General features: G+C 36.3%; 1 long non-coding RNA gene across 2 annotated transcripts in view; it reads right to left on the bottom strand.

Moving 5' to 3' along the window:
- LOC105076878 (uncharacterized) overlaps positions 1-19,355 on the bottom strand; it is a 487,483-nt gene that overhangs the window by 288,520 nt on the left and 179,608 nt on the right. The window lies entirely within an intron of this gene.

Below are 19,355 nucleotides of genomic sequence, written 5' to 3'. Positions count from 1 at the left end.
TAGTTTTGATTTGCATTTCTCTGATAATTAGCAATATTGAGCATTTTTTCATGCGCCTATTGGCCATTTGTATGTCTTCATTGGAGAATTACTTGTTTAGGTCTTCTGCCAATTTTTGGATTGAATTGTTTGTTTTTTTATTATTAAGTTGTATAAATTGTTTATATATTCTGGAAATTAAGCTCTCTTCAGTCTCATCTTTTGTAAATATTTTCTCCCATTCCGTAGGATGTCTTCTTGTTTTGCTTATGGTTTCCTTTGCTGTGCAAAAGCTTATAAGTTTAATTAGGTCCCATTTGTTTATTTTTGCTTTTATTTCTATTGCCTGGATAGACTGCCTTAGGAGAACATTGCTAAGATTTATGTCAGAGAATGTTTTGCCTATGTTTTCTTCTAAAAGGTTTATGTCTTGTCTTATGTTTAAGGTTTTAAGCCATTTTGAGTTTATTTTTGTGTATGGTGTGAGGGAGTATGATAAATTTACTGATTTACATACAGCTGTCCAATTTTCCCAATACCATTTGCTGAAGAGACTGTCTTTACTCCATTGTATGTTCTTGCCTCCTTTGTCAAAGATTAATTGATCAAAAGTTTGTGGGATTTATTTCTGGACTTTCTATCCTGTTCCATTGATCCATGTGTCTGTTTCTGTACCAATACCATGGTGTTTTGATTACTATATCTCTGTAGTGCAGACAATCAGCTATTCTATTTGAACATGGAGACAAAACTTAATTGGCAAAGTTGCAATAGAAACAATTTGGGATGGAAATAATATGAATCGGTAAGTGTCTGCTCTTAAAGGTTTTTTTGTTTGTTTGTTTGTCTTTAATTAGACACCAAGATTCTAAAATAACATCATGGCATTTCATATAGTAAGTAGATCCATATTTCAAATTTTGCATTAAAAATTCCTATAAACTTTGGTTATCAATCCTTTGGATTTGATCAGAAGGATAGGCTTCAGGAAAACTATTACTATGATTTGTAATTGTTCAAATTATATTAATTAACTACATCATGTAGTTAAATTGTAGGCCTATAAATATCCAGAAGAAGAAAAAAATAATGACAAAAAGAAAATCCAGTGTCAGGTAGGGTCATTCTGTCCTTTACATTTGGTTAAAATTGGCTCAAGGTCCCTGCCCCATGTCCCTTGTAGGCTCCATGGCCTCCAACATATCTGAGAATTTCCTAAGGCTAAGAGCCCTATGGCTTCAAGTTCCTCTGAACTTGTAACTCTGAGCTCACTTGGATCTCAAATTCCAATTTTAAAGGTAATAATAATAAACTCAGTGTTATAAGGCATTGTGTGTGTATAATGGACTTTCACATCAAACCAAATTTCTCTTCTTATCAAAATCACTATGTAAGTACACTAGTGTTCTCAGACATTTAGTTCTACTAGGCAAGTGAGTCTCAACTATATTGAGTAAGTATAGTCTACAGAAAAGTGTAGCTAGTCTCTGTAATAAACTCTGGAAAAATATACCAAGTCAATTCAAAAAGCAAGTCACCAAAAGCAAGTTTCATCATGCCGTTCTACACTGCAGGCTGTCTGTACCTTACAGAGAAGGGGACATCTAACAGAATTCAGGAGAGTAATTAACTGAAGGACAGCATGCAGTTTTGAAGCAAGTTGTGTCTGGTTCAAATCAGGAGTGGAGAACAGAGCTTTTTGTTCTTTCCTTCTGTGAACCTCAAGCTCAGTGGTGTAAAAACTGTTCAAAGAGGGATTGTGACGGATAAGTTAAGAGATAAGTATGACCTTAAAGTGATATAATACCTCAAAAATCATTTTTCCCATTAATAATGAAAGTAAACAAAAGACTTTCCAACATTTCTTATTTGTAATGTCCCTGTTTATTTGATCAAACTTGTGGATTTTCCCCATTATTCTTACTAGCTTTTTTTTTTTTAAGTTAAAATATGGCTCTGTAAAAAGGAATGAAATCATCTATTCAGTAACTTTCTACTCAGTAAACTTTTTTCTCTTTCAACTTCAACTCTCATAATTTCACTAGTTACCATTCTTCTCATCTATTTTCACATTCCTTAGTTTGCATGTCAGTCCCAAATGCCTCAAGCCATCAGTTAAATTAGTCTGTTTTTTCAACAGCGCACAAAAGGGTTTACAGCTGAAACTCTTCCTCTAATCTAGCTCCTCTTGCTGCATGTACTATTTCTTTATTGACCTTAGCTTTGGAGAACTTTAAAAATAATACATATCAGCAAGGCTTGCATGCTTTCTAATCATATGTTTTCTCCTGCTAATCATTCAGTTACCTGATTAGAAACAGATGCAGCCTATTTGAAACGTGAACTCAAGAGTGAACTGCTCATAATGGTTGCATATTTTTGAGATATTCTATGTCTATATTGTGAAATGCCTGAGAAAGTTTTCAATAGTAAGCATTTAAGTGGTATTTTGTAGCTACATGCCTTTTTCCTACCAAATGACCCATTCCAACCAATAGAAACTGACAAACAAAACAACCAGCAACAAAGACTCAACCAACATTGCAAGTGCCAACATTTATAAATAATCTGCAAACATGAGTACTGGAACTGTGATAATACAAATTTTAAAACGGAAAAATCCCCTGCTTTCAAATAGCTCAAGGTATATTGAAAGAAGTAAACACATAAACAACTATTTGTAACCTAAAGCATGTATGATAATTACTTTAAATAGAATACATAAAAAACATTAGGTAAAAAGAGAGGAGAGGGGAAAAAAAATACTTCTGCCTAAAGAGAATCAGGGAGGGCTTGATGGAAAATGTTCTGTTTGTGCTGGACCTTGAAAATGGAGTAGGGTTTCAATGGGGAGAGATGGAACAAAATTCTCAGCTTGAGCTATAGCATCAGCAGCTTAATCCAAAGAGAAACCTTTACAAGTCATGCCAGTAGGATCACCCAGTTTTGCTGACAAGAGGTTAAATACTGATTTGAAATAAATTGATATTATGTTGAAGTGATCCATATCAATAGCACAATGCCAACCAAAGGGACTTGAACTGAGCTGAGCCATGTACAAATTATGTTTGTAGAACTTCAAATATAAATATACTCAAGTATTTGTTTAATCGGACTGCCAAGTGAACTGAAATTTTCTTAAAAGAAAAAAAAAAAAGAATCTGGTGAAACTCTTCAAAGTAGAACTACATCTATGTGGGCTTTTAAAAATGAAGACTTTATTTTTTAGAACAATTTTAGGTTCATAGTAAAATTAAGGGAAAGGTACAGAGATTTCTCATCTACCCTCCACCCCGACACATGCATAGCCACCCTCGTTGTCAACATCCTCCATAAGAATGGTACATTTGTTACAACTGATGAGCAATTGATTGACAGATCATAATCACCCAAAGGGCACAGTTTATATTATGGTTGATTTTTTTTTTTTACTTGTATAAATATAACAAAATCAGGGCAATCAGCATGTTCCCAAAATCAAATCTAAGCTAAACTGATATTTATTACATCTGGTTCATATCTGTGGCTATCAATAAAACACCAATTAGGTCACCAAAATTTGAACAACAAATTTTAAGCCTTAGTAAACTCAGGCTTTTACAACAACTATTTGACCATTTAGAGAGCTTTTGTTTAGAACAATTCTCATCAAGGTCAAAATACAGGCACGAATTTCCTAAACTTAAATTCTTGGTTCAGCATTTAAATTACATTCTTTCCTAGTGGCCAAATGGTTTGTTCAGACAATTCAGGGTGGATACAGAAGTAGCTGGGGGGATATTTTTGCTGAGGACTAGTTAGTAATAATAATAATGAGACACATCAAAACTTGCTCCTTCCTACTAAATGAATGCTGGTCAAGTGACTGCTGAGTTCATCCCACTGTGTGCTTTTTGTACACATGGCCTTTCAGTTTCCATGAGGAGCAAGGAGGCAGGGATCTGACGACTAAATGGCCCTTTTTCCATTGCTTTGATCCATTACCAATTCTATTTAGTCATCTCTGCTCTGAAAACCAAGTTCCTGAGGGCACATGATGGCTTGTTTTGGCACTAACTCTGTAGAGCTAAAACTCTGGGCTACAGAAGCAGAAAGATTTAAGAGCCTCTCACCTCACAAACTTGAATTTCAGGTTGGGGCAGTGACAACCTGTCAGAATCTCGTTTGTGGCACCCAAGCAAAGCAAGCACATGGACAGCGGAAATGGCTAGAAAAATCCTCAGACCCTGGTTCTCTTGGTCATTAATTCCATTGATTATTTTGTGTTTAAATACTGAGACAGGCTCTGGTGCCAGCCCAAAATACAACTAGTCAACTCACATTTCCCTTGGCCTTTTAGAAAATGCAGATGTGCCAAAATCCTAAAAAACAGCTGAGTTAAAAAAAACAAAACAAAAACAAAAGAAGGAAAGAAAAAACAAAAAGGAAAAAGAAAGAAAAGAAAAGGAAAGAAGCAGGGAGAAAAAGTGTCTCAAACAAACGAAATGTTGATCTGCCTTTTATTAATTTCATTTTTTATCTTCTTGTGTACAGACGTTTGACAGCTGTGACATTCATGGGCAATGCATTTGAAAAAGAAGACATAAATATTCAGAGACATATTAGAATGCTGTTCAATGTAAGCACCTGTCTACTTAGTGTTGACAGAAAATCATTTACTTTGCTTTATGCATGTTCCCTCCAGAGACCACAGAGGTCCTATTTTATTTAAAGAGCTGGTCCCCATATCAGTGCTCGCTCTTGAAACTGCAGTATATACAGCTAATTATATTTATTGAGGAAACAATTTTGTTTTATATTTTCAATAATACTTAAACAATTTTGTCAATCTTGACCTCAGAAACGATTTCCCCAATGATTCAGTTAACAAAAGACATCATACAAGGTCTGATACCAATGTCCTTACACCACACTATTTCCATTATTACTTAGGGAAGTTTTTCAAATATAACTTTCATAGAGGAGAAGCGCACAAGATGAAACTGCAAGATCTCTGTGTGTCTTATGAAAAGACAGCACAGTCGATGAAATCTGTATATATGCACTGACTATTTATTACACTTTGACTTATATTCTCAAACAATATTAGTATTGCATAAAGTAATATATTATTAAAAGACATGTGAATCATGACTTTTGAATCAAATGTATCAGATTTGGTACATCTTTGTTCCTTCTCTACTTTGGCCAAATGGCAAAAGTAAACTTGGAACTTAACCAAACTGAAACAGGTGGCCATGCACAGAGAAAAGGAAGAAAGAAAGAATAAAACAAGAAAGAGTAACCTTTGTCGGGATGCTGAGGTTGCTGTGGTAACCTCAGGAGGTGGTTTTGATACACATTCTCAAAGCCTCTGACTCGTTCCCAAGTGATTAATATAGGTATGCTTGTGAAGTGAAATTAATGATTCACCCAAAATTTAATTTCCCTTCTTAAACTTGGTAGAATGCCTGTCTTGAAGGGATCTGGTTTGCAATGGGTTAACATTGGACTACAGAGAAGACTTCTTTAGCTGAATCTCAGGTCAGAATTACAAATGCACCATATTATCAGAGATATAATGAAACACAGACCGAAGTGAACAAAGCCTAATTTTTTGGCTACGACATTTCTCTCCATTTTAGTTTTACCTGACGTGAGTGTGTAACGATGTTAGCTTGGCCTGATGAGGTGGGGGCGTTTGGAGGGGGGGCAGTTGCTGAGGCGTGGGGGAAAGCAGATAGAACAGGCAGACCTCAGAGCTCAAGACTTCCAAAACCTTACAATGCTGCCACCTACAGGCCCAAATTTCCAAGGTGTATTACATCAATACTGTGTTTTCCCACCCTTAACGATGAAAAACACACAGTCTTGGTAGAAGGACAGAGCCCCGAACTCAGAATCCAGCAAAGAGTTAAACTGCCAGGTGATATGAAAGCACAGGCCCTCTGGCTTAGCTAGTTCAGTGCCGTTACATAATTTAATTAGGATCATCACACGGCAACCGAGGCTGTCCAGAGGAATTATGAGCCGCAAGTTCAGATCACATGTGAATCCTTTTGCTCAATTAAAGCTAAGCAATTTTTAAGGTTTTTTTCCCTCTTTGCAGTATATGCAAAGAGCACTGAAGCGTGGCCTGCATATTTTTCACATTAAAATTATTACATAAAGCCTGTAGCATTTGAAATACTTATGGAAATCAAAATGTTACACTCTGACCTTGGGCATTTAAACTTCATCATTTTTAAAGCTATTGTTGCCATGCTCTCCTTTGTTCTAAGAAGATTACTGCGGTTAGTTATAAAAGCTGAATGAATAATTACCAGGGGAAGAAAAGAAATACGTAAGAGTGCTGAAATGATTCTTAAGCCTATGTTAGTTACTACTAAACAGAGTTTTAATTCTGTTTTGAAGTCCCAGCATCGTGACTAAAGGCATTATCCCACTTCTCTTTACCCTACTGTGCCTACCGATAAAAGTCACCATTTCCCTTCTCAGTAGACTACTCAGTCTACTTACCTTTATGTCAAGGAAAACTCTGCTAAGAACCTGATGAGGGAAAAAACCTTCTGGAGGAGTCTGTATTTTATGATGTAGCACATGCAGCATGAAGCATATTAGGTTAATGTTCGCTATAAAGCTTTTTTCTAAAGTTTTAAACTTCCTTCAGGTGTTTAGTGTCTTTTTTCACTGACTGTATGGGCAGGCAGAAAAGATAAAGTTCCCAATTTTAACTATGCTTTAAACCTATATAACCAGATACAAAATTATAATTTTAGTAATTTAAAATTACAGCTTGAAAAAAAAAATTACAGCTTGGGATGATAAGTACTTATGAAAATGACTATTTTCAAATCAAGCTATCTTAAATTTCCCAAACTAATGGAAGTTTATTTTTAATGTTTATTTGGGGGAATAAATATTACTCTTAATAACAGATCATCCTAATAAAAATGACAAAATGGGAAGATACAAAGAAACGTCAGTGCTAGGCAGGAGCTTACATTCAGTTGAGAATCTTGGCAACTTGGAGTTGCCTTACTTTTTTTGTTTGTTTTGTTTTTAAAATCCCCAGTATTTCCAGATGTATTGCTTAAGACAATTGAAATTAGAACAGACAGCAAAACTTCCAGTGAGGACTGTGGGAAATTCTTCACTAACTCATAGATCAAAGAGAATAGGCAAACCCATTTTTCAGTGTTACAGCTTACTTGTTATTTACAAAAGGAGAACATTTCTAGATTTGAAGGGCACATACAAACAGTGTGCCAGAGCCACATATTGTTTATTAGTTTCTTAGAAGAGAGGTACTCAAACTGCAAAAATGAGGCAATCCTTATTTTCACAAAATCTGAAAAGGTTAATTCTTTCTTCTTTTGCAACCAGATATTTGCAAGATTAACAACTTCTTTAAACACTAGTTGGATTTAGCTATAATAAGAATATAAATACAATAGGACATTCCTAAGGGGAATACAAATTTTTAAAAAATTTCCATATTTGCTACAATAAATGTTATGCCTAGAAATTTTATAGCTAAAAGAAACACAGAAAATACTATACCCAGAGCTAGAAAACTGTTCCAGTACAAAGCAAGTCTGATATATTACCTCCCAAATACACAGCATATCCCTGGTAAAGTTGTAAATTATGGTTGCAAATGAGGCCACAAACAAAATTTTGCTCAAGGCATGAATCATAAATTCAAACAATAATCATTTCCTATGTGAGGCACAACTACTTTGTTTACTTCTTAGACACTGTTTCCTAAACATGAAGATGAAAGTAGGTCAAAGAAATTTAGCATCTCCTTCTCATGAAGCATGATCTGATATTGGGTGCACTGTTTTATTTACAATTGCACAAACCTTTTAGATACTAAAAATCTGTGTTTTCACAATGCTGGGTCCTTAAGCATATCGAAGCTTTACCTCATGATGACACAATATCATCAAACTACAGACACTTACTGTGGGAAAAAAAGCACTTCAAATAGTAACCTGCTATGTGGAAGTCTGATGTGTTTTTCATATTGAAAATAAAAGGATATTTAGCTGATATTCAATGGTACTTTTAATCTATTTATTAGATATAGTAGTTTGCTATCTCTTGCACATATCTGAGTCAAAGGTTTTTTTCTCTTTTTACATTTTAGAATTTCTAAAAGCCTAATACCACTAAACCCTTTTTAAGCATGAAGCTTAAGAAGGCTGGCCTTTAATTAAATCTGTTCAAATCATAGAAGGAATCATTAAGATAAATCATTTAAACACCAGTACTAAGGATTATCTTGGAAGAGCATACAATTATAAAATATTGTTCAGAATGCTGATTTTGAATATTAAGCTAACAATTTCTATTTATGGACAATAAGAATAGCAGCATGCTTGTTCATCTCTAAGGGACCTGGGTGTCACAAACTTCCTATTTTTTCAGCAATGAATATCAATAATAACAATAACAATCATCACTTTAAGTGCCTACAATATACTTAAAACTGTGCTATGTGCTTTATATGCATTATCCTATTTAATTTTCACAATAACTCTTTAAAGCAGGGGTGATGTTTATGTCTGTTTTATAGATTATGAAATTGAGGCTTAGAGAGAAAGGTAAAATGCCTTTTCCATGACACCTTGAACTAGGCACTGGGTATTCAAAGATGGGCAAAGAGCAGCCTATTTCCTAAAGAAACTGATAATCCATTTACTTTCTATAGGTGTATAAATCAAGAGGGACACATAAAACTTGACTTATTTTGTCTATTCAATTGAAATCAATTTATGAGTACTCATATGAAACTAATAAACTGGCACAATGATCTACATGATGAATCATTCAAAAAGTATTTTAAATGCCTAGTGTATATCACTAGCTACTAGGTGGTGTGAATTTGGTGATGAGCAAAATGGAGGTACCTCTGTCTCTGCCTTCAAGGAATTTTTACAGTAGTGGGAAATCCAACAAAATATTTTTAGGAGAAATCTAAGTGTGATGGGCACAAGGGTCCAAAAAGAAGGATCTTTGTTTTCACATCCACCCCCTAATCTTCTCCAACTCAGTCACATCACTTCCACCCCATTGTCGATGCTGAAAAGATAGGAGTTGTACTCAACTTCTCTTGGCCCTCACATCCTGCATTCACTCAACCAACTAGTCCTGTTAGCTTGGACACATTATTCTGAATCTATCCACTCCTTCAATCCCATCTTCCTCACAGCAGCCAGAGCTGTCTTTTAAAAATGTAAAACAGTTTACATAACCAACCTACATTAAAACCCTTCAATAACTTTCCTTTGCTCTTCCTTCTGATACCCATATGATGTGTTCCGTCCTGTCTTTCAGATTTTCACTTAAATGCCACCTTCTAAATGAGGCCTTCCCACATGGCTCAAACCAAGATAGGGCCTAATTCATTCTAGCATGTCATATTTATTCTTTTTAACTTACTGTTTATGGTATGCCTTAATCTCCTGGAACATACGCTTCTTGAGGAGGAACCTTGTCTATTGTAGAAGCTGTGTCTTCATCACTTAAAACAATACTTAGCAGATAATAGACACTCAATTAAACTGAAAGGATTAGAAAGGATGCAGAGGTCAAATCATCCATGAACCTTTTCGCCACAGTAAGGAGTTGAGATTTTTCATTCCAAATTCAATGGGAAACTTTTGGGGAATTCTAAGCAGGGGACAAAAATCATGCTGGCTATTCTGTGTAGAGAACAGATTGAAGATAAGCATGAATAGAAGCAAGAAGATGGATTGCGATGCCAGTTCAGAAATCTAAGAGAGAGATTGTGGTTGTGGCTTGGACTAGGATGGCAGTATGGAGGAGAAAAGAATGAATCTGTGATATAATTTCAACTTGCTGATGGAGGAAGGTCAGTAAGATATTAAGAATAATTTATATATATAATATGCATATTATATGTGTGTATATATATATATATATATATATATATATATATATATATACACACATACACATACACATACGCATACTTTTTTTTTTTGCTTGAGATGGCAGAAAGGGAAGAGTTAAAGGAGATAGGACCTGGAGGTAGGGCAATGACTTTGAATTGGATGCATTTAAGCACCCTGAGTCAGACCTTATTTTCTAGCAACATGTTTGGGTTTGTTTCAGGTCTGGTATTTCTCCTCAGAGGGGCCATTTAAGGAAAGGTCAATCTATTGAAACAAGTATCTCTTTAGCAGCTATCCTATCTTGACTGGATGGCAGCACCATAAGGGATGGTGAACATTTAGCTCTTCATTTGTTTATACCAGTTTTTCAAAGAGGGCAAACATAATTTTGTCAAGGAATTTCCAGACCCAAATATAATACATGGAAAAACTCCTCGATTAGTAAGGCTTTCACTGCACTTAGTTGAATGATGATGATTCTGTAGGTTTTTACTCTTCCATTCCCACTTCACAATCCCTCCGTGCAATCTGTAGCAACCGGGGGATGCAGGACAGAGAGGAGGAGTAGACATGGACTGATGCCATTAGCAATGTGTTAGTCACTGTGAATGATAGAGGCCAGAGGATATGAACCATGGTAGTAGAGCTGGAGGAGGAGGCCTATGTAACAGTCCAAGAATGACAGTGATTGTGGAAGAAGCAGTGGTTAAAGGATAAATAAAACTGGACAAAGGAGCATAGCAAGAGAATGGAAAGTACCTGGGTGTCTCTTGAGTCTTAGAAGAAATGAAATGTTGCTTTTCAGAAGATTTCTTAGTCAATTTGAAGACTGATATTCTTAGTAGTTACCAAATTATTAAGAAATTGAAAGATCACTTTTCAGTGATATTTTATCTTTTCAACCAAGGTAACCATCATATACATCTTCATTCTTCTATTAATATAATTTATGAAACAAGAATGTAGCATCAGGCTCTAATATAATTCCAAATGTGTTAACATCTAGTAAACATAGATATTGGATGCATGGTAAAGATTAAAAGTAGGTAAATAACAATAAAGACATTATTTGGATATAAACTACTCTTAATATCCTTGCAGAAAAAAAAATCATTGGATGATAACTTCTAAGAAAAGAAGGAAAACCATAGTCAATATTCTACTTGACATAGGTGATTACGAGAATTGAATGATTAACATTTTTAATTATAATGTTAATGTTGTAAAAAGGGAGGGGAGAGAGTACTAAAAGTAATATGATTGTTATGAACATAATTGAATTTGAATAATAACCTTAATACATAACCAAATAAAACACGGACAAAGGGAAAGCATGCATTAATGTAAGATCAACAAATAAGCTGGAAATTTTTACAACATTCCTATATTGTTTAATTAATTAAGAAATGTGTGCCAGGGATGTCTACTCTCTGCTCACCTCAGCTGTGGATGGGTTGAAATGCCTGAGTCTGGCCATGAAATACAGACACAGGAGCATCTCTCCCTCCATTCTACTGGGTATAAGGTCCCATTAGGAATTCTAAGTCTCCTGGTCTCCTGGGCACAAAGAATCACATTCCTTAAGGGTCCAAAGACCAGGTAAGCACAGATTCAGCCCTCAAATAGTACTGATTCCTTTCCTGTAATGACTGGACAATACACTGGTAGGATGAATCCTCTTTTGGCCTCTATTTTGGGGCGGGTTCAGATTCTCTTCTACATAGCTCTTGGGTACTTAGAGCTCCAGGTTAGCTTCACATCAGTTCTTCTCCCAGGCAATTAGCCATAGCACCATTTGACCACAGGCTGCCTAGTGGATAACTTTCAGGGATGGGGAGAGGGGTACATGCCCAGACATTCCTGCCCCATTCTCATTATTTTTTGAGCTTCCATTCTTTATTTGTGGTTCCTGTATCTTTTGTCCTTAATCCTACTTCTTTTCTCCCCATAGGACTTAACATCCCACCAGAAAGAGACTGTCATGAAGGACCCTAGCATTCAGCAACACGTCATTTAGCTACATTCTCTGAAGTAGAAGGAAACAAATCCTCAATACACAACCTCCTTTCACAAAGGAGAGAGAAAATGTTTTTACTCCTCTTGGTGTCTTAGACATTTTTAGAGTAGCTTAAATAGCAAACACACACATAGAAGATGTATTTCCATACCTGATTGTAAACACTCATATTTAAATAATTTCTCTTCATTAAGTGAGTTCCTAAATCTTTAGGTCCTACCTTCTTTCTCTTTTGTAAAGTGGACCCAAAATTATCCACTATGTGACAGCGACACTTTGAAACATCAAGAGATCCTCAAAAATGTATCTTTCCAGCCTAGAGCAGAATGTTATTTTAACCCAAAACCAATGAACATAAATAAAAAGTAGGCTCTACTAATACTAACCTGACTCAATTTGCATATGGCAAAATTAGTAAATAGATAGAGCAGAGTATTCTAGAATACACAGTTAGTGTCCTTAAATTTCTCCAAAAAAGAAGACATAATTTCTAAAAATATAATCCCTCCAAAAAAAAAAATGGAGTGGTTCTTGTTCTCCCACTTCAGGTAAATATATATTTATATATAGTAAAGCCATTTAGGCATATGATAAAGCTGAAAACGGTGATAATCTGCATAATTGAATAAAAGCCAGCACAGCTGAAAAGCCACCAGACCCTCCTTGTAGAAGCGATGCCATCTACCCGTTAGAGTATATTTGTAAAGATACTGCCATAACTTGTCAGTTTTAAAGCAGACTATTTTGAATTAGACTTTACTGTAACTTAGACCCCATTCATAATAAACACAGCACTCCATTGGTTTTGAAAATCTATACTAATTCACACTTCAAAACTGACTGAAATCTCATCTTCTGAGCTTCAGTCTGGGCAAATATTTTAAAGGCTACTTACAAACCCTAAATACGGAGAGTAGTGATGAAAAGTACAAGCCCCCGCCAAATGATAATAACACATTCAATAAATCTTTCTAGTTACCAAACTACACGTGAAAAATGTAAGCATATAAATTCATACCATGTGTAAATAGAATGGAGGAATAAAATCCAGTAGGAAATGAGCATCAGAAGCTGTAGCCTGAAGTATGCGGGTATGGTGAGCGTTTCAAGCGCTATTTCTCTGCTTCCCATAATTCCATTAACGTGTGCCATGCAGCTTTGCTCATGTTTGATACTCCATTTTTGTTAGTAGCCTATGAAACAGTCCTGGGAACTGCATTAGTACTTCTCCTATATTACAAATGAAACACTGAGGGAAAGAATGGGCTACACAGCTAGTCAAAGTGGATAAGGAGAGATTCCATCCTCTTTGTGTTTGACTGCTCTGCGCATTAGGGGTCAGCAAACCGTGAGATTCACAGTCACAGTGTAGCCAAAACCATCAGGCTGCCAGAAGGTCGGCTTCTAGACTCGAAAGGAAACTCTAACATAGACAAAATACGATTCTAGCAAGCTCAGTTTTTCCTTCAAATCCATCAATAACAATTTCATGTAGTCTTCCTCCTCTTTGTCACTGTTTTCTACTGCACTGTGTTTCTATGCCCACGTGTACTAACTGGTTGGCAAGGCTACAAAAACATTTATAATTAAAGGTGTATGTAATTTACATACGCCTAAAAGACAATCCTTTGCGTCCTTGGGTCACTTTCAGAATAATAATCTCATACACCAGAAAATAGATTCAAGACAAAAAGAATGAGACAGTCACCAAATAAATGAATACTGATTGAATGACCAAGAAGAGAGAAGTAGAGAAAGAACTAGAAGAGACAGTACAGCCCACTCAGAACCTTTGCTAAAGTCTTAGAGGCATTATACCATTTGCTTCAAGGGACTTGAAGAAGTAAAAGGCATTCTTCTTGTTCTGCAGAAGTATAAAGTTCCACTGGGAGGAAAAAAAAGATGCTGTTGGGGACCAGAGAGACTTGAAATGCTTCAATGCAATAAAAGCAAGAATGAAAAAAAGTAAATAGTTAATTTCCATAATGTGATAGAAGAAGCAGGGATTTGGAGTCAGAGGACCAGGGCTCCGTCACTCAGTGGCCAAATGGCCTCAGGCAAGTTCTCAAATTCACTGACCCTCCCTTTCTTCATAGTGAAATGAGGACAATACTAGCAGTTGTTACCACAAGTGTTTGCTATGTGCCATAAGCTAGCTATTATAATCCAAAATGAAGTGAAGCGGAAACCTCACCAGGAATGCCTTGTGACTAAGATGTCAAGTCTAAATTCTAATCCTTTATCTTGAAGACTTTTCCTTATCTATTCCTTATTTATAGCCTATTGCCACAAAACCCAGGAAATTCAAAGATGGCGACTAGTTAGAGATTTAAAGATACTTTAAAATAGAACTGAGTAAATGAAAAATAACTTATAAAACTGAAGAAATGAAAGCATAGGGCAATTAGGTACTTACCCAGGCTTCTAAATTACTTGTAAATGTATAGAAGTATTTTAACCAAGAGTCCATTCTAACTCTTGATAACCCACAGTAACAGCAGGAATTTTATCTATAGAAGTAGTTCTGAGGCAAGGCTTGAGAGCCCATCTGGTACTACAAGAATCAACAATGATTACTAAACATCTACATGCCTCCCCAATGCTGTGATATTACCAAGTGCTCTAAAGATTTTGCACTTAACACAAATCATGTGTTTTTGTATTTTTTTTTCTTCATTTTCTTATCCTCCTCCAATTTGACTGATCTCCATGCTTCAGTGGTGAGGTCTGGAGGCCTGGCTCATTTAAGGACTCACGTCTGCTGGTTCTGTAGAGTCTCAGGGGTTCTGCGGTAGCAACATTTACATTTTCAATGCAGAAACTTCCCAACCAGATAATGTCACTTCACACGCAGCAGACCCTCTGAGTCTTCCAAGTGCTTGGCATCAGACCCACATGAGCCTGTTCTTATTCGATGATTTCCTCTCACCCTCCTCGCACTAAGCTGTTGGCTAGGCCAAAGATTCCCCTTTCTTTGCCTTATCACCCATTTCTTCAAGATTTTCCTCTGGCAGCAAGATTCCCAGGGGAGCCTAAGTATTGAATCCCTGGGTGCTTTCAGTTGCACCTGCTTTATTCTTTATGGAGTCATTAGAATTTGCCTGAGAGGACTGAACAGCAGGTAAGCATTGCGTTTCTAAAAGAGCAGCTCAGCATGGCATTTTTTTCCTCAAAGTGCAATGGAGTGCATCCTATAGCAGAAAACTTAGCCACAACCAACCACCTTAGTTTTATAATTTGGTGCTGTATCTGTTCCTAGGATTTCTCCCTCTGGTCTTGATGCTTCAGGCAAATTCTGAATAATGAATGGGAGGAACTGGGGTAGAGGGAGCTGGGGAGAAAGTGTCAAGAACCCTATACCAGGAAATGAAAATAAAAAGACCTTGTGCAGTCTATATTGGATACAGATGTACACAAGGCAGCAACTCTGTCCTGTAAAGTTGCCAAGAACGCACCAGCTACATATGGCTTCCTAGTAGGATGGAGAACAGTGATAGGATAATCTAATAAGCATTCTTTTACTATTGGAAACAGAGCTATAAACTGCACTGCGGTCTGGATCTACCTGATACCTCAGCAGTTAATGAGTACCCAGTGTGGGCAGAGGACTGGGCTAGGGACTGGAACCATGTTTCTCCTATTTGTCTTTTTTCCTACCCATGCTCACAATCACAGGTCAGGCCCTCATTAATTTTTAGCTTGATTCTTAAAATCATTTTCTAACAGATCTCTCCCCTTCCAAACCAGCTTTCCTACCACTGTGGGATTGATTTTTCTAAAATACAGCTTTGATCCTTTCACTCATCTGATCGAAAGCCTGCAGTGGCTCTCCACTGTATACTCAATTAAGTCCGAAGGTCTCAGCTTAGCATTTAAGACCCTTTACAAAATGGCCTTTTTCTCCTTGCATTTCTCCTCTGCTCTCTCTGGTCTAGCCTCTAGGCAAGTCCCACAAATTCAGCAATTCTCTAGATTCTCCAAGGTGCAAGTGTGAAATAGCCTGGGTGTCAAGGTATTCTGGGAATCTCCTCCAGGCTCAGGGACTGAGGGGTGCGGGAGTATCCCTAGTGGAAGGAAGGTAGATGATGGCAAACAAAATGTAGGAATGGATTCATGGTTATTCCAGGAAGGGTCCTCCAACATGCAGACAGTGTAGATGTTATATGTTTCATACACATCATTCAACCAGATAGTTCTCACTGGAAGCCATTCTCAAAAGCACAGAGCTCTAGTAATCCCACTCCTGGGCATATATCTGGAGAAAACTATAATTTGAAAAGACACATGCCCCCCAATATTCACAGCAGCACTGTTTACAATAGCCAAGACATGGAAACAACCTAAATGTCCATTGACAGGTGAATGGATAAAGAAGATAAATATATATATAGTGGAATACTACTGAGCCACAAACAAGAATTAAATAATGCAATTATCAGCAACATGGATGGACCTAGAGATTTTCATATTAAGTGAAGTAAGTCAGAAAGAGAAAGACAAATATCATATGATGTTGCTTATATGTGCTATCTAAAAAAAAAAGATAAGAATTTTATTCACAAACCAGAAATAGACTCATGGACATAGAAATCAAACTGTGGTTACTTTGGGGTGGGGTGGGGAGGGATAGATTAGGAGTTTGAGATTAACAGATACACATTACTATATATAAAATAGATCAACAACAAGGACCTATCATATAGCACAGAGAACTATATTCAATTTCTTGTAATAAGCCATAATGGAAAAGAAACTGAAAAAAAAAATATGTATGTATATGTATAACTGAATTGCTTTGCTATACACCTGAAACTAACATTGTAAATTGACTACCCTTTAATAAAAAATAAGGATAAAACTATTTTTTTTAAAGCACAAAGCTAATAAGCCTTCAGGAGGCTAGTGATCCCTGATGTTTGTATTTGAGGATATGGTGGTAACAGCAATCACATCCCGCTTTCCTTTTCTCCCTCCCTTCCATCAGCCTGAGAACTGACTATGCAAGCCATCAGTTTCTCCTCCCTGACTTAGAGAGTATTCTTTTCTTTTTTTAATAACAGCTCCATATTACATAAGAAAACACTTGTTACTTCACATTGTCACTCCATTCTGACTGGCATTCTGTATGTTTATGTACCTTTAAAGTTCAGGAAAGTCCTAAGAGGTGAAGTCCTAAGAGGTGAAGATCTGAGTAAGGTTGAAGGGCACTGAGTGTATGGATGACCCATATGGCAAAATCACCAGCAACCCCATCCTGAGATGAGGAACAAGACAATTATGTTTGCAGTTCCCATTTCTATTGAACACTATATTGGAAGTCCTGGCATGTGCAAAAAGGCAAAAACAAAGAAACAAAGAGTTTATTAGACTTGAGAGCTCATTATTCACAGCTGACATGACTGTGGTTGAATAATCTATATATATGCTGTCAGAACTAACAGATTTATCAGGGTCACTGGGAACAAGAGCAATGTACAAAAATTAACTATGTATCAGGAAAAAAAATTAAAAACAAAAAATTTAAAATACCAATTACAAAAGCATCAAAACCATTAAACACCTAAGAATAAACTTCTAACAAAAGGTTGTGCAAGTCCTCCATTAGAAAACTATAAAACATTACTAAGACCTCAAAAATGGAGGAATATGTAATAGTTGTGGATTGGAAGACTCAGTGTTCTAAAGATCTTAATCCTCCTCAAATTGATCTATAGAGTGAATTAAAACCCAATGAAGTGATGTGGTTATTTTTGTTTTGTTTAGTTTTGTTGTTGTTTGGGAATACATAGTATGCATGTGTATAGAAATCAACAAGCAGATTCTAAAATGTATATTGACCAGCAAGGTGTCAAAAATGGCCAAGACAATCTTGAAGATGAAAACCTAAGTTGAAAGATTTATACAACTAGATATGTAAATGTATTATAAATCCACAATATTTAAGATAATGTGGTACTGACACAATGATAACCAAAACGACCAATGGAACAAAAGAGCAGAAAGAGAACCATGCATAGAGACACCTGCTTTATGACCAAGGGGGCACTACAGTGTGATAAGGAAACAAGTGGTCTTTGGAGTCAGACATATATGGAAAAAAACTCATCTGGACTTCCACACCTCATGTCGTACACTAAAATTAATTCCAGTTAGAATGTAGATCTAAATGTGAAATGAAAACTAATTAAACTTCTAGGAGATAACATAGGAAATATTTTCATTAGCTTGGAGTAGGGAAAATTTTTCTTAAACAAGACACAAAAAAACCCTATCATAAAGGAAATGATTAATGATTTGAAAGACATTAAAAATAGAAATTTCTTTTCATCAGAAACACCATTAAGAGAGAGAAAAGGCAAGCCACAGAGCGGCAGAAAATACTCATGATACATATGATCAAAAAAAGACTCATTTCTAGAATGATAAACAACTCCTATCCATCAATTTATAAAAGATAGATGACCCAACAGTAAAACAAGAAAAGATTTGAACAGGTGTTTTGCAAGAGGCTATACAAATAGAAAATTACCATATGAAAAGATGTTCATCCTCATAAGTAATCAGGGAAATGCAAAGTAAAACCATAGCATACCACAACATACCCACCAAAAATTGCTAAAATTAGCCTGACAATACCTAATGTCGACAAGGTTGTGGAACTCTAATACACTGCTGGTGGGAGTAAAAATTGGTACAATTGCACTGGGAAACTGTTCAGCCCCATCTACCAAAGCTGAGCATATACAAACCCTAAGACCCACCAACTCCACCCAAAAGAAATGCATACATATGTGCACCACAAGATATGTACAGGCAGCTCTTCAAAAAGTTAAACACAGAATTACCATATGACCCACGCAGCAATTCCACTCCAAGAGAAATGAAAACACACATCCACACAGAAACATGTTTGCAAATGTATATAGCGGCATTATCCAAAAGGTGAAAATAGTCAGAAGGTAGAAACAAGCCAAATGTCCATAGATGAATGCAAGAGCAAATGGAGGTACAGCCATATGATGGTATATTAATAAGCCATGAAAAAGAATGAAGTGCTAGCACATGCTACAACTTGGATGAACCTTGAACATGTTATGCTCAGTGAAATAAGCCAGACGCAAAGGTCACATCTTGGATGATTCCTTTTATATAATATACCCAGATAGGCAAATCTGCAAAGACAGAACATAAATTGGTAGTTACCAGGGAATGGGGGAGGGAAAACGGGGAGTGATTACTAAATGGGTACAGGCTGTTTTGAAAGTTGAGAGAGGTAGTAGTTGTACAACATGGTGAATACACTAAATATCACTGAACAGTACACTTTAAGATGGTTAATTGTAGGTTATGGGAATATCACCTTAATTTTTTAAGACATTAAAAATGGCCCTTTTCTGTCCTTTAGTCTTCTCTGGAAACTATATCCTTGTTCTGCACAGGCATTCCTCACTTTG

The sequence above is a fragment of the Camelus bactrianus genome, chromosome 6 (genome assembly GCF_048773025.1).
Source record: "Camelus bactrianus isolate YW-2024 breed Bactrian camel chromosome 6, ASM4877302v1, whole genome shotgun sequence".
NCBI classification, from domain to species: Eukaryota; Metazoa; Chordata; class Mammalia; order Artiodactyla; family Camelidae; genus Camelus; species Camelus bactrianus.
The sequence above is the reverse complement of the archived record's forward strand: the minus strand, read 5'-3'. Positions and strand labels throughout refer to the sequence as shown.